Source organism: Mobula hypostoma, chromosome 6 (genome assembly GCF_963921235.1).
Source record: "Mobula hypostoma chromosome 6, sMobHyp1.1, whole genome shotgun sequence".
Classification (NCBI taxonomy): Eukaryota; Metazoa; Chordata; class Chondrichthyes; order Myliobatiformes; family Myliobatidae; genus Mobula; species Mobula hypostoma.
This window is the reverse complement of record NC_086102.1, coordinates 170167187-170188695: the sequence shown is the minus strand read 5'-3', so window position 1 is coordinate 170188695 and position 21509 is coordinate 170167187. Positions and strand designations below refer to the sequence as shown.

At 40.0% G+C, this 21509-nt stretch overlaps 1 protein-coding gene and 1 long non-coding RNA gene across 5 annotated transcripts in view; one reads left to right on the top strand and one right to left on the bottom strand.

The window, feature by feature from the left end:
* kalrna (kalirin RhoGEF kinase a) overlaps positions 1 to 21509 on the top strand; it is a 747932-nt gene that overhangs the window by 226320 nt on the left and 500103 nt on the right. The window lies entirely within an intron of this gene.
* LOC134347726 (uncharacterized) lies at positions 2086 to 19753 on the bottom strand. The gene is made up of 3 exons (XR_010018241.1): positions 19562 to 19753; positions 4902 to 4979; positions 2086 to 2271 (listed from the first exon to the last, which is right to left on the bottom strand). It is a non-coding gene; the product is annotated as an uncharacterized LOC134347726 (long non-coding RNA).

Genomic DNA, 21509 nt, shown 5'->3' with positions numbered 1-21509 from the left:
TGGAGATTGACGTGTCAGATGTGGAGGCTTATGGGGTGGTAGGTTAGGAGGAGCTGAACTCTATAGCGTGGGTGTCCAGGAAATGTAGGAGATGCAGGTGGGGGCAGCATCGATGGTGGAGGAAAGAAAACCCTATTCTTTGAAGAAAGGGAGCATTTCTGGAAAGGAAAGCCTCATCCTGGAATCAGATGCAAAGGAGATGAAGAAACTGAGAAAAGGGAACAGCATTTTTACAGGAGGCAGCGGTGGGAAGATGTATAGTCAAGGCAGTCATGGGAATCATAGGCACTGCAGTTGCTGGAGATCCAGAGCAATACACACAATGTGCTTAAGGAGCTCAGCAGATCAGGCAGCATATATGAATGGGAAGAAACAGTGGATGTTTCGGGCTGAGACCCTTCATCTGGACATGGGAATCAGTAGGTTTATAAAAGATGTCAACAGATAGATTGTCTGCAGAGATGCAAACAGAGAGATCGAGAAAGGGGAGGGACGTGTCAGGGTTGGACCAAGTGAATTTAAGGGCAAGATGGAAGTTGGAGGTAAAGTTGATGAGCTTATCATGGGTGCACAAAGCAGCAGCATTGCAGTCGTCAATGTAGTGAATGAAGCATTGTGGAGTGTTACCAGGGAAGGCTTGGAACATGGACTGTTCTACATGGCTAATGAAAAAGCAAGCATAGCTGGGGCCCATGCAGGTACTCATGGCTACCCCTTGAGTTTGGAGAAAATGGCAGGAGCCAAAGGAGAATTTGTTCAGGGTGATGACCAGTTCTGTCAAACGGAGGAGGGTGGTGGCAGAGGGGAGCTGGTTGGTTTCTTGTTGAGAAAGAAGGGGAGAATATTAAGGGTTTCTTGATGGGGAATAGAAGTGTATTGGGACTGGAAATCCATGGTGAAAATGAAGTGGTCAGGGCCTGGGAATTGAAAGTTGTTGAGGAGATTGAGAGCATGTGGTGTCATGGATGTAGGTGGGAAGGGACTGAACCACGGGGGATAGAATGGAGTTGAGGTACGAGGATATGAGTTCGGTGGAGCAGGAAAATGACAGATCTGTTTTGTCACCTAACCCTCTGGTTAGTTATACATTTGTGGGGCCCTCCTTCAACACTGTAACAAAAGGGGTATGTTTTGGGTGTCTGTAGTTTGTACTTAAACAAGCTTTTGGTGCAGACACCAGTAATGAATATTAACAGAGGTTCTGCATGTTAAGATGTGCTATCATTGTTGTACATGTAGTTCCGTAAATTTACATGACTATATTCAAAATATTAATTAGGTGGTTATCACAATTGAAACTGTAGTTAACTGTTTATTGATATCTTTGTTTTGAAGAAGTATAAAACATATCAGGAGGGTGAGATTCTCTTGGATTCTTTTGCACTCCTCTCCTGAAGGTTTGCTGTCTGAATAAAGCATTCTATATGTTCCATTTACCCCTTCCATGTGGCCCTGTTTTAGTCAGTTACGGCAGTATTGCTGGTTGACTGCCACTCAAAATGGCGAGATGTGTTGCTGGTTGAATCATGGACCTCAGCAGAACAGATCATTTTTCCAACCCAAGGCTTTCTTACATAAGGAACAACCTTGTATTCATGATTTCTGACATAAGGACTGTTTTTTGGTCTAGATACAGTTTACAGGCAGAACAGTTTGTTCCAATTGATGTATATGAATGCCTCCATTCAATGCGAATGCTGAATGGTTTGTCTGCACCACCAAGCTAATGAAGTGTCAGTTACTGGACAAAGGTCCATCTACTAGTCCAAAGACATATTTTATGCATCGAACCACCCACTTTGGATGTAGCAGCTAGTCTAGCAAACTAATGCCACTGCCAACAACCACATGGGTTGTGATCTTGTATGATGCGCCCTCCAATCAATCCAGTAATAATGTTCCATGTTATTGTTTCCTTTATTAGCAACTAGCAAAACAAGCAGTCTTGAAGTGATGCAATTAAGCGTAATTAAACATAAATCAAGCGAAATTAAGCAAACAACAAAAGATCTGACATCCGTCGTTCCCAAGCTCCAAACTGCCCAGAACAAAGCATGAATACATAAATTATTCCCTTCACTTTCACCACCCCCCCACTCATGTGACTACTTACTATATAAACATAGTAAACACACAACACAGAATACAACGCAGATTGAAAACGGATGCATGGCTTCTACACTGGATATCGACACGTTGTGGAGGAAGAAGAGTATTCGGGTTACAGGATTGGTTCTCTGACATTGTTGGGTAGATGTGGTTTAGAAGGCTCTGTGGATTCAAAAACGAGAAGATGATGGCATTCATTGCAGTTAACGATGAGTAAGAAGTAACAGATACATCTGTGCATTTGAAAAATTCTCAGATATTAAGGAAATCTGTAGAATAAATTTCTAGCCATTAACGGAGAGTGCTTATAAGTACTCCAGCGTCTGTAAGCCAATTTTTCTGTCAGTTAGAGCCATTCATTTCTAGCTGCTGCCTGTATTATATCACGCTACATAGACTTCCGAAAGTTCTTTCATTTCATTGACTAACATCGTAACACTTGTTAAACTAACCAAATGTATAATGCATCCAATTATTAATGTCTATCCTAAGACATTTTATTATTATTATCATCATTATTATTAGTAGTATTATTTCTAGTTTGAAAAATATTTTGAAGTGTATGCGAGAACTTGTGTAAATTTTGCTTTTCATAAATCAGATCGGTTGTAACCTAGGGAGTCTGCATATATAAATGTGACAATCTTGTGATCACATATGTAAACTGTAATTTGATAAAGTGATGCCATAAATGTGTAAATTGAGAACGTAAAAACCTTTGATAAATTAAGCCCATTATTCTCTGATATAATCTCAATTAAATGTAGAAAATTCATGCCAGAATCAGAATTGTGTTTAATATCACCTGCATATGTCATGAAATTTGTTGTATTTGCGACGGCTGTACAATGCAATACATAATAATAGCAAAAAATGTGAACCATGGTAAATATATATAATGGTTAAATTAAATAAGTAATGCAAAAATAGAAATAAAAAAGTAGTGAGATAGTGTTCATGGGTTCAATATCCATGCAGAAATTGGATGGCAGAGGGGAAGAAGCTGTTCCTGAATTGTTGAGTGTGTGGCTTCAGGCTTCTGTACTTTCCTGATCCCTGATGCTAGCGATGAGAAGAAGGCATTTCCTGCATGATGGGTGCACCTTTTTGAGGCATCACGCCTTGAAGATGTCATGGATACTACAGAGGCTAGTACTGTACCTATGATGGAGCTGACTAAGTTTACAACTCTGCAGTTTATTTCAATCTTTTGCAGTTGCGCACCCCGCACCCCCCATACCAGGTGGTGATGCATACCAGGCTAAACAAGCTAGATTCACGGTTGATGTTTCCCCTGGCTGTATTGTCTAAGAAATAGAATTATGCGGGTTGGTCAGGCCTCAAATGAGAAATTTCTTCAAGAGGATAGTGAATCTTTGGAATTCTCTACCTAAACAGCCGGTGGAAGCTGAGTTTCTAGTATATTTAAGGCAGAGATTGATAGATTTTTAGATATGACAGGAATGGAGGGGTATGGAGTTGCTGCATGAATATGGTACTGACTTAAAAGATCAATCATGAATGTGGAAGCACAAGGGACAGATGACTTATTCCTGCTATTCATTACATTCTTATTTCTGACTTTCGGTTCAATGTTGTATCAGCATTATTGGCTTTAAAAAAGGAACTTAGGCGAGTAGCACACACTAAATGCCAGAGGAACTCAGCAGATCAGGCAGCATCTTTGGAACTAATAAAATAGTCAATGTTTCAGGCTGAGGTTCTTCTTCAGGACCCTTCATTCAGTTAGGCTAGTAATTGCTTACCAAATAAAAAGACAAGGAAATTTGCCCAGGGTAAGCCATAAATTTCACGTTTTGTTTTATTGAAATGTAAATATTCTCTGTCTTTACATAATGAAGTTTATGGCCTGCCTCTCTATGTTTCAATGTTTATCTATCCTTCTCTGCACTACATCTTTATTGACAGTTTTTTTTCATTCCCTTTGTGTCTGTGGTTGTGCTTCTTCTCTCTCTTTTTTATATACTGCTCTCATTCTTAACGTTGCATATAATTTCTTTCAGTCCATATGTACAGTACTGTGAAAAAGTTTTAAGCACATATATTTATATAGCTAGGGTGCCTAAGGCTTCTGCAGTGCACTGTATTTGTTGACGTGGAGCAGAATAAAAGTTTGTAAATCTAGCAGGAACTAAGGTTGTTGAGGTGGGTGAAGGTGGAGCACCTCAGGAAGGGTGTGTGACAGGGAGCAGAGGAGTGCCGGGGTGGAGGTTAGCACGGGTGCAGGCACACCCAGACCTTAGACACCAGGAAACATTTGATTCCAAACAACTGGTTTATTGATCATTACAGAATGTCTCTCTGGTGCTTCCTGCTTCCTACCCTCTCTCTTCCCCTTTTCCCAAACATGATTCCCCTCTCCCTGCCCCCTTCCCACTCTCAGTCCACAATAGAGACCCATATCAGGGGTTTTTCATCACTCAAATATGTTATGAAATTTGGCTTTTTTTGGGGCAACAGTACAGTGCAAAACTGCAATTACAGCAATGCTGTGCAAAAGGGTTAGGTACCGTAGCAATATATACATACCTAAGACTCTTGCACAATGTTGCAGTTATAGTAATTTTTAAACCCTTGTCCTTCGTTGCTATCTTTATATGTATCTCTCTGTTCTGGTGAATCTCTTTCTCTTATTCTCTGCTCCCACATGCATCATTGATCTCCCCTCGTCTTCCCTTCTCCAAATGAGATGATGATTTCTGATAACTTTTTCAGAACATAGAAAACAAGTCGGCATTTGGGTGAAAGAAAAAAATTATGCCTAAGAATACCTTTATATGAAACTTTGTCAAATATGATTGTAAATCTTGAAGCAAGAAGAACCTTCATTATCCATGTGTTGTCAGTCCCTGAAAGAAACAGTGAGGTTGATCAGGCGAGCTCTTATCCAGTTGTAATTTACTAGATTACACTGTATACATGATCTTAACACTTAATTCAGGTAATCCATATTGTCATCTAATGTAGAAAGGAAGAAAGGCTGCCTGTACTCCTGTTCAGTTAACTTTTTCAAAATATCATAGTTTTTTCTGTCATTCATTCTTTGGGGTTTTTCTTTGTTTCGTGGATGTCTGTGAAGAGTAGATTTTTGGATTGTATACTGTATAGATTCGCTGATATTAAATGGAACATTGAACCATTGAACTCCCTCCATTTCCAATATTCAGATTGTAATCTTTCCAAGTCCCACCTTGTCACAGACTCTTATCTTTTCCTACAATCTCAGTTCAGACTGGCATTCTTCTTTCTCGTCACTGTTCTTCTATTTGTGCCTTCTTCCAGTCTCACTAATTTAAATAGGTTCTCTTTCTTCTGTCCTAATGATATTGTTGCCCTCTCCCTCACCACTAATGCCGGCACTCTCCAATCTGTCCCCTGACACAAGCTCACTTCCATTTTTCCCATTTTCCTCCAGCACAAGAATGGAATGCTTCCACTTTTTCCCATGTCTTCCCCAAAATACCTTTTCCAGGTTCTTATTAAATACCATCCATATACTTCCGAAATTATGTACCCCCATTTGTTACACTGGATTTTTCCTCATGTTTTCTCCTTCAAAGGTTTTATCTTTATTTTCACTCATTCCTTTTCAATGTTTCCCATATGTATTCCCTCTTGCCATCTGAGAGATATTAATTTTGTATCTTCTGCTTTTTCGCCATCCAGTTACACACCTTCCTCAATTTCTGCAGCTAATTCACTCGACCAGGAGTTCCCAACCTGGGGTTCATGGATCCCTTTCTTAATGGTTTTATTCCATGATGTAAAAAAGATCAGGAACCCCTGCACTAGACTGATAATTGATTAACAATTCCACTGAAAAGAAGCAACATGCATCAAGATATAGGTACTTAAAGGTAGACCATTAATTTTAGGTATAAGGCAAGAACAATATAGCCTAACAGTCTAACCATTGGCCTTTGAGAATCAGGGTCAAGAGTGTAAAGTGAATCCTAACTTCACTCTTGTGGGTTAAAATATGATAAGTTGGCTAGAGTACTGAAATACAAAATACCAACACAAATGTTGAAAACAGTTTTTAAAAAGCCAATCCATCTCGTTACTTGTTTCCATTATTTCCATCTGACACTCTGAGACAACAACTAACTATTATGCAAATGCTGTACCAGGCAACACCTCAGACTTCAGACAGACAAGGACATTTAATATCTATGCTACAACAAGCCTTTGTTAAAATAATTATTGCCAGCTGATAAAATGAAGAAGATGTTAATTCTCTACCCATATCTATGGATATCAGATCTCATACCTGTTCCTCCTTTGGAAATGATAATCATGCAAGTGATACTGTATGACATGTTAATTATTTGGGCTTTTTGGTGCAAATTTAATATATAATATATCAGCAAAGCCATATTGCAGGAGTTAATTGACCTTTCTTTCAACATTACTTTAAAATCTGCAATCTAGGACATTCAGAAATTCAGTGCCAAACTGGCAGATGTTCTAGACTTTTGGATGTTATTTCTGCTATTACCCCAAAACACTTTTAATTCACTTTTTAATATGTTTCACAATAAATTTTCTGGTCAACCTCATAATTCTCAAGGGAGCACAGTAACTTAGGCCCCAGTGAGTTTCAGGGCAGAGGGAGAGGTTGACCCTCAGTGAGTTTCAAAGGAGTGGAGGGTTCATAATCTGGTAACCCAAAAGGCGAACCATCAATATTTCCCAACAGTAATATAGTGGATTATTAGAGGTTTATTGTAGCTGCTAAAGAAAGCAGATGGATTTTCAAGATGAAAATGATGTCGATCAATGAAGTGACTTGCCCATTTTTTAAATCTTATTTCTTATTGCAACATTCTGAATTACATCAGAAGGCTGATAGATTTAAATCCCACCTACTTCAACAAATTTATAAAATATAACAAATGGTTTACTACACAGTATATTTTAAATGTTTTTAGTTTTTCCTACATATATTGACAAAATTCTGGGGAATCCTGTCTCAAACTTCAAGATATTGTATCGATTTCCCAAAGGAAACATTGCAGTAAAACTTTTCTTTCATTATTACACATAAATAATGAACCGATAATCTAAAAAAACAGTAATTTAACAACAAATGGGGAGAAAAATGTTGAAATCTATCATCCTGTGAGATGTTCTTAAGAGCCTTGTAGGGTCCAGAGACCCCATTTTAAAGACATATGGTTTGTTTCAATGACAGTACTTTCCAAAAATAAAATCCCATAAAGGAAAAGCTTTAGCCAGGATGTGTAACTCAATGAATAGACATAGAATTTAGTGTAAAAAATGCACATCTGTCTTTCAAATAGTAGGTATTAAAAATTCCAAATCTTTAGTTTTGTTTAAATTCCTCTGATCCATGTTTAATTTTTTTATTATGTTGCTCAATTTCCACTCTATCGCATATTACCTGAGCAATAGTGTGGGTAGACAAGGTCTTTCAAGTCGGTTGTTAGGGAAGTGTTAAGCAGCTAACAACTGAACACAAGATACCCCAGCTCAGAAAGGAGAGAAAAATTACACTTGCTGCTCCATTGCATCTTTCCTCTTCATTGCGAACAGCCGTCCCTCAACTGGTTGTCCATTCACATTATTTATTTTATGTGTCACTTAATCTCCAATTATGTATTGTTAGGGAGGAAATACACTTCACAGTAAAATTAGAAATTACAAGAGTGAAATAAGTGTAGTTGTATGTTTTTTTCCATTCAATTAGTAGATCAACGACCTGTGGGTTAAGGTTTGAAATCCATTTACATCCACTGATTTCAGCACATGCAGTACAAGCTATGCATCTAAACACTATTGATAACTAGATTTACTAGCTACATACATTAGCAGTGAGAAAGTATCAATAGCCATTAGAGTTAATGGTAATGGTGGAGGCCCACTGTATCTGGTGAAGATTCTGGTCCCCATAACTTACATCAATCTGATCCAGAAACACTGAATGGCACAACATAAGAGAGTGTGAGCTTCTGTTTCTTGGTTACTGCATCTTATAACTTTTTGAAGATGGGAAAGAGACAAGACATTCTTTTTCACCTGAAATTTAGAATGTCCTCCAGACCTGCATACGGATTGTTGTGGGAGTGGCTTACATCAGGAGTTCAGCTTTGAAGATCAGAATGCATTGCCACAAAAATTTCAAAGAGTAGTCCTCGTCAGTGATTGCATCTCTAGGTACTGTCTTTCACATGGTAATAAAACAAAACAAACTCTAAAATGCCTGATTTCACATCCGCTGAATCAAGATTTTTTTTTCGATAATCTCAATCAAAAGAAATTTCACCAGCATACAACCTGTGTAGCTAATTTGCTGGTAAAATAAAGAGAAAGCTTTGGAGACATACTACTAGCACTTAGCATAATTATACTCATGGTTGGCCGAGCAGCAAATGTATGAGTGCACAGCTGCATTTCATTGTTGAGTTAGATGATAGAGGTTGGGCCCTATGATTTCCCCAGAGGTTCTCTCATTAGCAGGATACTGTTGGAAGGATCCATAAGGGTACGGGTTTCTTCTCAAGGGAATGAAAATATCAGAGGGTGAAGCAACTCAAACGAGTTACATATGCCCTAAAGTGTTGCTTGCTCACCTCAGACTGGCATTAACAGAAGCCTGGAACAGCCCTTGCAATCCTCTGCTTTGGGAAATAGAGTAATGTAAACAAAATTAATGAGGCTGACAAAATGGGTAAAGTTTGCGTTTTAGTGCATTGGCAAATTCAGACATTTATTTATCATGTATCTGAAAATTAAAGTACACTTCCACAAGCCTATATATTTTGTTTTTTTTTTGCAAGATATAAGGGAAACAGAAACTCTGATCTTCCCACGTGCTGCTCAATGCCCACATTCTCCAACCTTTAAACATACCTTTTCTAAACTTAAGGTTGATCCTTATGGCCCAAACAATCCAATAGCCAACGCAAAGTGAGTAACGATTTAAAAACGCAGATGCAATGTAATTAATGAAAAGTCTCAGGCTGAGTGCACAGAAGTCAACTTTTTTAACAACTCATTCTTTCTTCTTCACAGTTCTATAATAGATAAAGTCATAGAACACTACAGCACAGAAACAGACCCTTCAGCCTATCTAGTCTGTGGCGAACCATTAATCTGCCTAGTCCGATTGACCTGCACCAAGACCATAGGCCTCCATACCTCTCTCATTCATGTACCTATCCATATTTCTCTTAAACGTTGAAGTCGACTTTGCATCCATTACTTGCACTGACAACTCATTTACAACTCTCAATGCCCTCTGAAGAAGTTCTCCCTTATGTTCCCCTTAAACATTTCACCTTTCACCCTTAGCCCATGACCTCTGGTTGCAGTCTCACCCAACCTCTGTGGAAAAAGCCTGTTTGTATTTACCCTATCTATACCCCTCATAATTTTGTATCCATCTATCAAATCTCCCCTCAATCTTCCAAGTTCAAGGGAGTGAAGTCCTTACCTTTTCAACTCTTCCCTATAATTCCTCAAGTCCAGGCAACATCCTTGTAAATGTTCTCTGCACTCTTTCAATCTTATTAACATCATTTCTGCAGGCAGGGGACCAAAACAGCACACAATGCTCCAAATTAGGCCTCACCAATGTCTTATCCAATTTCAACATAACATCCCAAATCCTGAACTCAGTACATTGATTTATGAAGGCCAATGTGCCAAGAGATTTCTTTTTGACCCTCTCTACCTGTGACGCCACTTTCATGGAGTTATGAATCTGTATTCCCACATCTTTCTGCTCTCCTCAGTGCCCTACCGTTCATTGAGCATGTCCTACCCTGGTTGATCCTTCCAAGGTGCAAAACGTCACACTTGTCTGATTTAAATTCCATCTGCCCTTTTTTAGCCCATTTTTCCACTGGTCCAGATCTCACTGCAAACCTTGATAGTCTTCCCCACTGTTCACTACAGCCCCAATCTTCTTATCATCCGCAAATTTGGTGATCCAGTTTACCACATTATCATCCAGATAATTGATATGAATGACAAAAACAATGGACTCAGCACCAGTCCCTGCAGCATTCCACTAATCATAGGCCTTTTGTCAGAGATACAACCACCTATAACCACTCTCTGTCTTCTTCTGCGAAGCCAATGACTAATCCAATTTACTACCTCATCTTGAATGCCAAATGAATGAACCTTCCTGACCATGTGGGACCTTGTCAAAGGCCTTGCTAAAGTCCAGGTAGTCAACATCTGCTGCCTTGCCTTCATTCACTTTCCTGGTAATTTCCTCAAAAAGCTCTGTAAGATTGATTAGACGTGATTTACCACACACAAAGCCATGTCGAGCATCCTTAATCAGTCCCTGTATATCCAAATACTTATATTTCAAGACCCTTTGGAAACCTTCCAATAACTTTCCTGCTACTGATGTCAGGCTTACCAGGCTATAATTTCCTAGCTCTTTTTAGAGCCATTCTTAAACAACAGAGCAATATTAGCTATCCTCCAGTCCTCCGGCATCTCACCCGTGGCTAATGAAATTTTAAATATCTCTGCTAGGGCCTCTGAGTTTCTGCACTAGCCTCCCACAGGATCCGAAGGAACATATTGTAAGGCCCTGGGGATTTATCCACCCTAAGTTGCCTCAAGCCAGCAAATACCTCCTCCTCTGTAATCTGTTTAGGGTCCATGACCTCACTGTTGGATTGCCTCACATCTATAGGCTATAAATGGATCCATCTCCTCTTAACTCCATATGCTAAGTAAATACAGGTACAAAAAAATCCATTTAAGGTGCCCCTTCTCTTTCGGCGACACACATAGATTACCATTCTGATCTTCCAAAGAATAAGTTTTGTCTGTTGCTATCCTCTTGCTCTTAATATACTGTATCTGTAGAAGCCCCTAAGATTCTCCTTCACCTTGTCTGATAGAGCAACCTGGTGTCTCCCTTTAGTTCTCTTGCCTTTTTTATACTCCTCAAATACTTCCTATACCTGCTATGGAAAGTGTAGATGCAAAGTGTTCCCCTACACAAACTTCTGTCACCTGCTCTGTCTCACTCCCTAATAAGGGATCGAGTATCACACTCTCTCAAGTTGGGGCTTGTATGTACTGATTGAAGAAACTTTTCTGAGCACATCTGACAAATTCTTTCCCAGCCAGCTCTTTTACAGTATGGGAGTCAGTCAATATGTGGAAAATTAAAATCGCTTGCTACCACAATCCTCTGTTTCTTGCAACAGTCTGTGATCTCTCTACAAATTTGCTCCTCTAAGTCCCACGAACTGTTTGGTGGTCTGTAATATGCTGTCATTAACATGGTCATACCTTTCTTATTCCTCATTTCCACCCATGGAGCTTCATTAGACGAGCTCTCCAGTCTGTCCTGACTGAGCACAGCCGAGACATTTTCCCTGGCTGATAATGCTACCCCTCCCCCTTTAATCCCTTCCACTCTATCACGTCTAAAACAACAGAAGCCAGAACAATGAGCTGCCTGTCCTGCCCCTCCTGCAACCAAGTCTTACTAATGGCTACAGTGTCATAATTCCATGCCTAAACTCATCTACCTTTTCTACAATACTCCTTGCATTGAAATATACATAACTCAGAACATTAGTCCCAGCATGCCCGACCTTTCGATTCCTGACTTTGTATGTAGGCTTAACCACATCTTTTTTTGACAAACACTCCACTATCTGTTCTGGTGCTCTGCTTCCCATCCCTCTGCAGCTCTAGTGTAAACCTCCTGATGCAGCACAAGCAAACCTCCCCACTAGGATATTAGTCCCCCTCCCGTCCCTTCTGTACAGGTCCCACCTTCCCTGGAAGAGAGCCCAGTGATCCGAGATGTCCCTGGCCGTTACACCAGGGTGGCAACAAACTATCCAGGAATCTGATTCTTGTTCACAGAACCTTCTTTGTGTTCCCAAACCAGTGAATTTCCTACCACTACAGTTCGCCTCTTCTTCCCCTTCCCTTCTGAGCCTAATTCTCATTCAAATAAATATGCCCAGGTTTCTTGTGTCTAGTTGCTGGGGAACCTCAGCAAGCTTCTGTCATCAGATGAGTGAGGTAGTTTGCAACCTCTAGCCTACCCACACAAATACAGCAAACACAAGCGCGCGCGTGCGCGCGCACACACACACACACACACACACACACACACACACACACACACACACACATGCATGGATATATACAGTTCTTTATGTAATCTGATTATAATGATAAAATAGTCTGTCTGGATAAATTCTGTGTATGAATTGTTTCTCAGTTAATGCAATGATAGAGCATTCTGTGTGCTCTTGAAGATACACAATAATAAATTGCAGATGTGAACAGACCAAACTGCAGAATATAAAAGCAAGGATGTCATGTTGAGACTTATTAAGCACTGGTGAGGCCTCACTTGGAGTATTGTGAGCAGTTTTGGGCCCCTTATCTGAGAAAGGATGTGCTGACACTGGAGAGGTTTCAAAACAGGTTCACAAAAATGATTCCAGGATTGAAAGGCTTGTCATATGAAAAGCCTTTGTTAGCTCCAGGTCTGTACTCACTGGAATTCAGGAGAATGAAGGGTGATCTCATTGAAACTGATCAAACGTTGAAAGGTCTTGATAGAGTGGGTGTGGAGAGGATGTTTATCATGGTGGGGGAGTCCGAATAGAGGGGCGCCTGTTTAGAACAGAGATGAGGAGGATTTTCTTTATCCAAGGAGTGTTGAATCTATGGAATTCTTTACCACAGGCGACTGCTGATGCTCTTGCACATTACCATTCCCTCAGCAGATATACATATTAATAAATTGGAGTCATCTTATGGATGCACTCAAACTTAAGTTTAAAAATTGGATCTTGCCATGATGTTTTTTGACCCTGTTTACTCATGAAGTGATTACTCAGTGGAAATGGAGCGGAAGTCAAGTCTGTTATGAAGCCGAGTATCTGCAGCTACCAGGCGTGTTAGAATGCCTGATGTTTTCCCAGTCTGAGTTGCACACACAAAGATACCACTATTCAAGCAGTGTGTTTCTGTATGTTTCTGAAACAACATAACTTAAAGCTCAAAGCCCCGTCTAGTCATTGTGTAACAATCCTTTAAAGCAAGACAAGACTACACTGCATTGCTGCTTTGATTTGCTATTAAAAGGGTCAACTTTAAATGTTGTGGACTTGGATTTTCAGAAGGCCTTTGACAATGTACCATGAGGCTGCTTAACAATTTAAGAGCCCATGGTATTACCAGAAAGATACTAGCACAGGTAGAAGATTGGTTGACTGGCAAGATAAAGGTGGCTTTTTCTCACTGGCTGCTGTGACTAGCGGTGTTCCATGGGAGTCAGTGTTGGGACCCCTTCCTTTCATGCTATACTATATGTCAATAATTTGGATGATAGAATTGATAGCTTTGATACAAAGACACGTGGAGGAGCAGGTAGTGTTAAGGAAGCAGGGAGTCTGCAGAAAGACTTAGAGAGTTTGGGAGAATGGATGAAAAAACATGGCAGATGGAATATACTGTGGAAAGTGTATAATCTTGCATTTTGGTAGAAGGAATAAAGGCATAGACTGTTTTCTAAGCTGGTAGAACATTCAAAATTCAGAGTTGCAAAGGGATTTGGAGTCCTCATTCAGGATTCCATAAATGTTAATTTGCAGGTTGAGTCAGTGGTAAGGAAGGCAACTGCAATGTTAACATTCATTTTGAGAGAACAGGAATATAAGCATAAGGATGTAATGCTGAGGCTTTATAAGGCATTGGTCGGACCTCAGTTGAAGTATTGTGAACAACTTTGGGTCCTTTATCCAAGAAAAGATGTGCCAGTGTTGGAGAGGGTCCAGAGGAGATCCATGAGAATGATTCCAGGAATGATAAGGTTAATGTATGAGGAGCAGTTGATAGCTCTGGGCCTGAATTTAATGGAACTTAGAAGACTGAGGTAGATCTCATTGAAATCTGTCCGATGTTGAAAGGCGTCGATAGAGTGGATATTGAAAGGACGTTTCCTATGGTGGGGGCGTCTAAGACCAGAAGGCACAGCCTCAAAATAGAGAGGCATCCATTTAGAACAGAGATGAAGAGGAATTTCTTTAGCCAGAGGGTGGTGAATCTCTGGAATTCATTGCCACAGGTGGCTATGGAGGCCAAGTCACTGGGTATATTTAAAGCGGAGTTTGATAGGTTCTTGATTAGCCAGGGCATTAAAGATTACAGACAGATGGCAGGAGAATGGGGTTGAGAGGGATTCAGGATCAGCCATGATGGAATGGCGGAGCAGACTCAGTGGACTAAATGGCCTAGTTATGTTCGTATGTCCTATGGCCGTATGGTCTAACTCTACTAATGTTGCGAGAACTGATTGGCCAGTTAAGAAATGATGGCAGGCTGCTTTAACATTTTGTAGAGCTCACTGAATATGCTTGGTGTATCAATGAGCATTTTATTCAGCACTCCACGGGTATAACATCTTTGGCAGTGTCCCATTAATGGAGACATTGCAAAGAGCATCACTGGCCACTGAGGATGGGTCAGGAATAGTATAGTCATAGTCATACTTTATTGATCCCGGGGGAAATTGGTTTTTGTTACAGTTGCACCATAAATAATAAATGGTAATAGAACCATAAATAGTTAAATAGTAATATGTAAATTATGCCAAGAAACTATGAAATAAGTCCAGGACCAGCCTATTGGCTCAGGATGTCTGACCCTCCAAGGGAGGAGTTGTAAAGTTTGATGGCCTCAGGCAGGAATGATTTCCTATGATGCTCTGTGCTACATCTCAGTGGAGTGAGTCTCTGGCTGAATGTATTCCTGTGCTCACCCAGTACATTATGTAGTGGATGGGAGACATTGACCAAGATGGCATGCAACTTAGACAGCATCCTCCTTTCAGACACCACCGTGAGAGGGTCCAGTTCCATCCCCACAACATCACCGGCCTTACGAATGTTGCTGTAGGAGGCGGCAACTCGTACCACTGTGAAGAGCATTCACCCAATGAGTGCTCTGAGATCCCAAATCCTACCTGGATCTCCCTGATGAACAATACATTTGCACATTCACATTTTCCAAGGCTATCACCACTTACATCTCATGTCTTAACTCCTCTTTCTCCCTCTTGCTGGATGGCGAGGGCAATTTAACGCTTAACTTCCTCATCTCAGTTTGTTTTAAAACAGACACAACAGATTATTGCTGTGTTGCCCAATGTGATGCGCTCTGCTGCATCAGAGGCATTGCCCAGGCATACTACTCTCTAACATTTAGGTGGCACAGTAGCAAAGTGGTTTGCACAACACTTTACCGTGCAGGCAAACCGGGTTGAATTCCCGCCACTGCCTGTAATGAGTTTGTACGTTCTCTCTGTGACCAGGTGGATTTCCTCCGGGTGCTCCGGTTTCCTCCTGCAGTCCAAAGACATACCGGTTGGTGGGTTCATTGGTCATTGTAAACTGTCCCGCGATTAGACTCAGTCTAAATTGGGGGATTGCCGGTGGCGCGGCTCGAAGACCCGGAAAGGCCTAATCTGCACTGTAGCTCAATAATTAAATAAACAAATAAATAAACATTTCGCTTATTCTACTTTGATGTAAGTCTTGGGTACTTGGATTTTGCAGTATTTTCGGCTTCCCAAGAAATCAACCGGCCACTAACAGGACTCATAAGAGCTCCTGTTATGAATTTGGATCTTTCCCTGAGCAGGGATGATTTTTGGGATTTTCCCAATGGTGAATACCACTGTGGTGAAGGCCGAGCCCATGGGTATACTTAAGGTGGAAGTTGATAGCCTCCTGATTGGTCAGGGCATACAAGGATATGGCGAGAAAGCATGTGCATGGGGTTGAGTGGGATTCAGGATCAGCCATGATGGAATGGCAGAACAGACTCGATGGGCTGAATGGCCTAATTCTGCTCCTATGTCTTATGGCCTTATGGTCTAAGTACAAATGACTCAAAGTTCGAAGTGAAGTTTATTATCAGAGTGCATACAGAGTGCAGAGTGTATGTCACCACATACAACCGTGAGATTCTTTTTCCTGGGGGCGTACTCAGCAAATCTATAGAATAGTAACTGTAAATGGTATCAATGAAAGAGCAAGAGCATTGAAGATAGCAAACTGTAGAAATGCAACTATCAATAAATATCATTAAATAACAACAGCATGAAATAACAAGATAAAGAGTCCTTAAGGTGAGATCATTGGTTGTGGGAACATCTCAATAGATGAGTGCATTATCCTTTTTTGTTCAACAGCCTGATGGTTGAGGGGGTAGTAACTGTTGTTGAATCTGGTGGTGTGATTCCTCAGCCATTTGTACCTTCTGCCTGATGGCAGCAGTGAGAAAAGAGCATGGCCTGGGTGGTGAGGGTCTTTGATAATCGATGCATTCATTCATTCATTCATTCTGAGGGAATATAGCATAGTGTTCCAGAAATGACCATTTGTAGCCTATATCACTTAAACATGAAAAGGAGATGTGTACCTTTCATGCTCACATGTTTCAGGCTACACATCGAAGCCAATTGAAGATAGTACCCATTTCTGGATGAACAGGAGCAAGTAGTCCTTCAGCATGGAGACAATTCAGTGGAGTGAGGAACTATCCGGCAGGGTAAGTTCCTGCCTATTCAGCATCCATATTTCTGCCTGTTCTGCAGTAGGAAGCTGACATGCAGCATATAAAAGACTCTTTCATCCACTAACACTTGTTGTAAAGAGAAAAGAAAATCATAGTTCTCAATGTAAACCAGAGAGCCTCTCAATAAGTCAATCACTAACAACAACCTGGTATAAAAAGTTATCAAACTGAGGTGCTCAGAAGACACAGAAATATTCCCGTACATCTTGCTTTGTTGGAACATCTGTACTGATTATACCATATGTACAAACGACTCCCTGATCCCGTTACTGAAATGGTTTGCCAAAATATCTCTACATTTGCTAATGAGTGTTGCCATATTTAAAGAACTCTCAGTATCATAGAAAATACAGTTTTCTCTGATCACATTCCTGCAGTTCTAAATTGTGTTTGAAATCCAGAAATCTTTGTACTGCTGCTTAGCATCAATGGAAGACGGTTACCGTTATCACCACAGCTCAGAGTAATGCACAGAACTGCTCTTTGGCCGGATTGGGATTCAGTGAATAGGGACATGCATTGAGGATCTGACCTTTCAGGTCAGGAAAGTCCACGGAGATCCAGCAATGAGAGATCCCTCCTATGGCTGCAGTTGAGGCACACTTTAGGACTTTACACTATTTGACCATTTCAAGATGCAAAATAACCTGAGCTGGGAGCTGTAGAGGCAGTCACATCATAACAATTGGATATGATCAATACAGTCACACACTTCCTTGTACAAGTTATAGCTTTCTACTAATGTTCCAGAATATGCTCCTGTCACATTCAGTCCCTGCATGAAGGGGGAGGCTAGTGAGGGGGTAATGAACAGCTGTTTCCTTTCATCCTGTGATTTCTCTCACGTCTCTGCCTGAGTCATTTCATTGTATGTGATATGTATTACAGGAGTAGAATAGGTAGGGTATTAGAATTCTGAGATAGTAATCAAGTTCATTTTGAAGGTCATATTCAATCATTGCTGGACTAACATGACAGCTATGGTCTGTGAGTAATTACTTCACAATCATGTAGTCTGCTGCATTGAGTCTATAATTTGCTAAGGATTGTTCTACCATTGTAGTCCCATGAGATCTTTAGAGTTGGACTGCCCCACAGCCTTTGTCATCTCCTGCTTCCAGCCTGTCAGGCTAGTCAATGTTCTCACTAAATCAGTATCATTCCAATCAAGCCTGTCATGAAAACATCCCTATCTGAGTCCTTTGGACAGTACCGATAGGCCTTACCAGCTTTCCTGTTGTGACGGGGAGCACTCAGTAAACACACTCCTTTTACACACAAAAGTGTTGCCTTCTCATTCTGAAGTGTATGCATTTCAGTATCTTCCCCGGAATGTTCTCATAACGGGTCCTAAACCAAGCTGATGCACTTGGGTTGGCTTTATCATGTGTGGCAGAATATTCCGTTTCTTTAGTTATTGGGATATGTAACTGTATACATGTTGTTTGTATACTGTACTTAGGGTAGGTACATCTGTTTATCTTACAATGTGATTGTTACTACATTGTGAGGTGCATCGTGTTCTAATTCATGGGTAGTCTTAAATTAACTTTGTTGGTAATGAAAGATGGCAGGTCCTAGTGCCTAAAAAAGCGAGGCCTTTTCCTCAGTATGAGAGAGAGACAGGGCTGCCAGGAGTACACACAGGTCAAAAATAGTATGGACCTAATACAGGTATTGTGTTTTCTGTTAGATATCTTTTTGTAAATACTGGCAGTTTTCTTTTTACCATTTTCACTAATTTTTGTAAGTTTGATTTTTGCTGCACCTAATAAACACCTGTGCACTAAAGTGCCAAGTGACTACAGCCTTCAGCCTTTTTTTCCCTTTGGTCATAACCCATCTATCTAACACCTGTGCTTGGTGCAAGATCACTGTATCGAGTGCTCTTCCGGGCATCTCTGGATGATCCTCCAGGTGTTAAGAGCAATGACACACTTCAGTCCTCCGCACCAACCTCCTGTTCTCTCTACAGTTTTCCATCCTTCTGCTTCCTGCTCTGTATTCCCATGTTGAGAAGAGGGGGAAAATAGAGCGTCTATTTTGATACCCCAAAATGCTAAAATGGAAGGTTTCATTCAAAACATCTCTATGGTTTTACAGCAACAACTTTCTAAATCATTGTTTCTGCTGTTGTTCAAATCAAAAAGGATGCAGTAGAGACAATGACCGTTTGTCAGGGAGCATAACCAACAGAGGTAGTTTCAGTATGTATTCCCGTCATTATGAGTGGGTATTCTCCCTTCAATTCCTCACTACCTTAATGAATAAAGTTTAGTAATTGGAGGATGTGGGGTGATTTTTGAGTTGCATTATGGATTTGCAGTATCAGAGTATCAGAGTGAAGCCATTCAGCCTGTTGAGTCAGTACCTGCTCCATATATAACTAACCTAATAGGGCCCTACTTCCTTGTCCTGTATTCATGGACCTGCAATTTCCTTTCTGTTAAATACCTATCACTCACTTTCGAATGTTCTGACTGAATCTGATTCGTTTAGTGTTCCTAGCAGTGTTCTTAGACCCGAACTACTCAAAGTGGAATAATTCATTCCACATGAATTTCTAATATTGCAATGTATTTACTGTTTTTGGGATAAATACAGTCTGCGGTGTGGTTTATATGAATAGATCCAATGTTCGCTCACAATTAATTAAACAATGTGTTCTTTGTCTTCACTATTGTCAGCAGATTATAATCATCTCCTATAAACTACATTTATTATACTATCTCTGATTGTGCCAGAGGAAAAAGTATCCTTATTATTCCATTTCCTTCTATGCAGACTATTAAAAAAGTACTTTTTACAATTAAAAAATACTCACAGGAGCTGATTGGTAAATAGTATGCATTTCTTCCTGAAGGTATTCATGGTTTTATTTGACCTGATTTTTAGCACTGAGCAGGATGTGTTGCTATGGGTTACCGTCAATGGTTGATCACATCGGTTTTCCCAAGGGTTGTTTATGTAGCAGCTTGTACACCTCACCCAAGAGGCTGGGAGATTGATGAGTCCTGCTTCATTTTGCAAAATCTCATTGTAGTTTTTATTCTTCCATTTTCAGACACCACCAACAGCCTGACTAGAAGATAAAATGTGCTTTTACTAGACTTTGAGATACTTCATGACATTATCTGTTGCTATTCTGTACAGATTATGAGATATCTATCCAGCAACTCAACTAATTGCAGATGAAGATAGTTTTTTTTAAATGAACTTAGATGCATTTCATCTCTACTTTCCTTTGTGTGTATTATGTATTTAGTACATGAATTTTTAAAATTTATTTCCAATCTCCCTCCTCTGTAGTCTTTCCTTTACTCTATGACATCATTCTCTTTGTCTTACTGTTTACCTCACTTCCAAGACCCACTTATCTCTTCTCATCCATCACTTCTCCCATATTGTTCAGGGTGCCCCCTGGTGTATGATTATTAGTAGGAAAACATAAACAGTTATTAAAGCAGATGAGGACAAAAGACATACATACTATTTTAAAACTATATTTAGTAGGGAGATTTTCTATTTTAATGTTGTAAGGTTTGATGTAAGGTTCTGAAACAGCAGCCCTAGGTAGCACTTCTCAATTCATTGTTCACTGGCTTTCAATTTGGGAATAGGACACAGAGGCACACTTCTGTGCTCTTATGACAAGCTCATCATGATCTTGGAGTGAATTTTCTGGGTTCTTCATATTTGTGAAATTTGTGAACTGATGTTTCAGTACCTCCCTGCTTTTGCTGTTTTGCTGTGGTTTTGTGATGTTGTTAAAAAAATGATTAAAGTTACTACAAATAATTTGATTCTGATGTATATTTTCTACTTCGAACTACATGTTGCTCCTTCAGTCTCTAAGTTTTCCACTTTAGTGGGACATTCAGTATTACTTTTGGAAGTTAACATGATCACATCAGAAGAGGCCAGTTTGTGTGAGGACAGATTGGTCCTGACAACGTATAAATGGATTGTCAATTAAAAGTAAACCAATCTTTTTTTAAAATTCTATTTAAAGAACTTTCAGTTTTCCATGAATTCAATGAAGCTCTGTTTGTGATCTGGCAATGTTACAGTGGTGGAATTCAATTAGTATCACCCCTTGAAACTTTCACTTACAACTTATGAGTTTTGAGATCTTATGCTACAACTTGAGGACTACTGTCTTCACTTAATATAGTACTTTGAGTCTGCTGAAGCAAAAACAGCTTTTTCCTCACAATACCATTTAATTGACTAAATACAAACAGCCAGAAATACATAGCAATTCAGACAACATCGGTGAAGAAACGGGAGTCAAAGCAGTTGACAATTTGGGACTGAATCCTTTCCTTAGTGTTGTAAAATATTACAAGGAACAGCACTGAGTGAAAAAAAGCTAGGAAGTGGACAGATAAATGGAATGTGAACTGAAATATAGAAATGATGTCTAGTAGGAGATTAACACACAGAAGTGAAAATTAGCAGGAGCCACTTTGAGAGCAGTGAAAGACATATACTGTATAAACTAAGAGTGTGTGGGAATTTCCAATGACCCAGATTCATAGGAAACCAGGTAATTGTCAGTGCCCTTGGTATGAAGATCTTCATGTTATTTATATTCCTGTGGTTAGTGAGAGAAAGGAGCATTGGTGGTGAGTTCCATCAATCCTTATTAACATCTTTGGCCACCTACCCATACAAACAACCACCTCCATCCCTTCCTTCAACTCCCTCCACCTTTAATTCCTCTCCTTACAATATGTAGAACTGTCAGAAAGCAAACGGAAACTACCCTT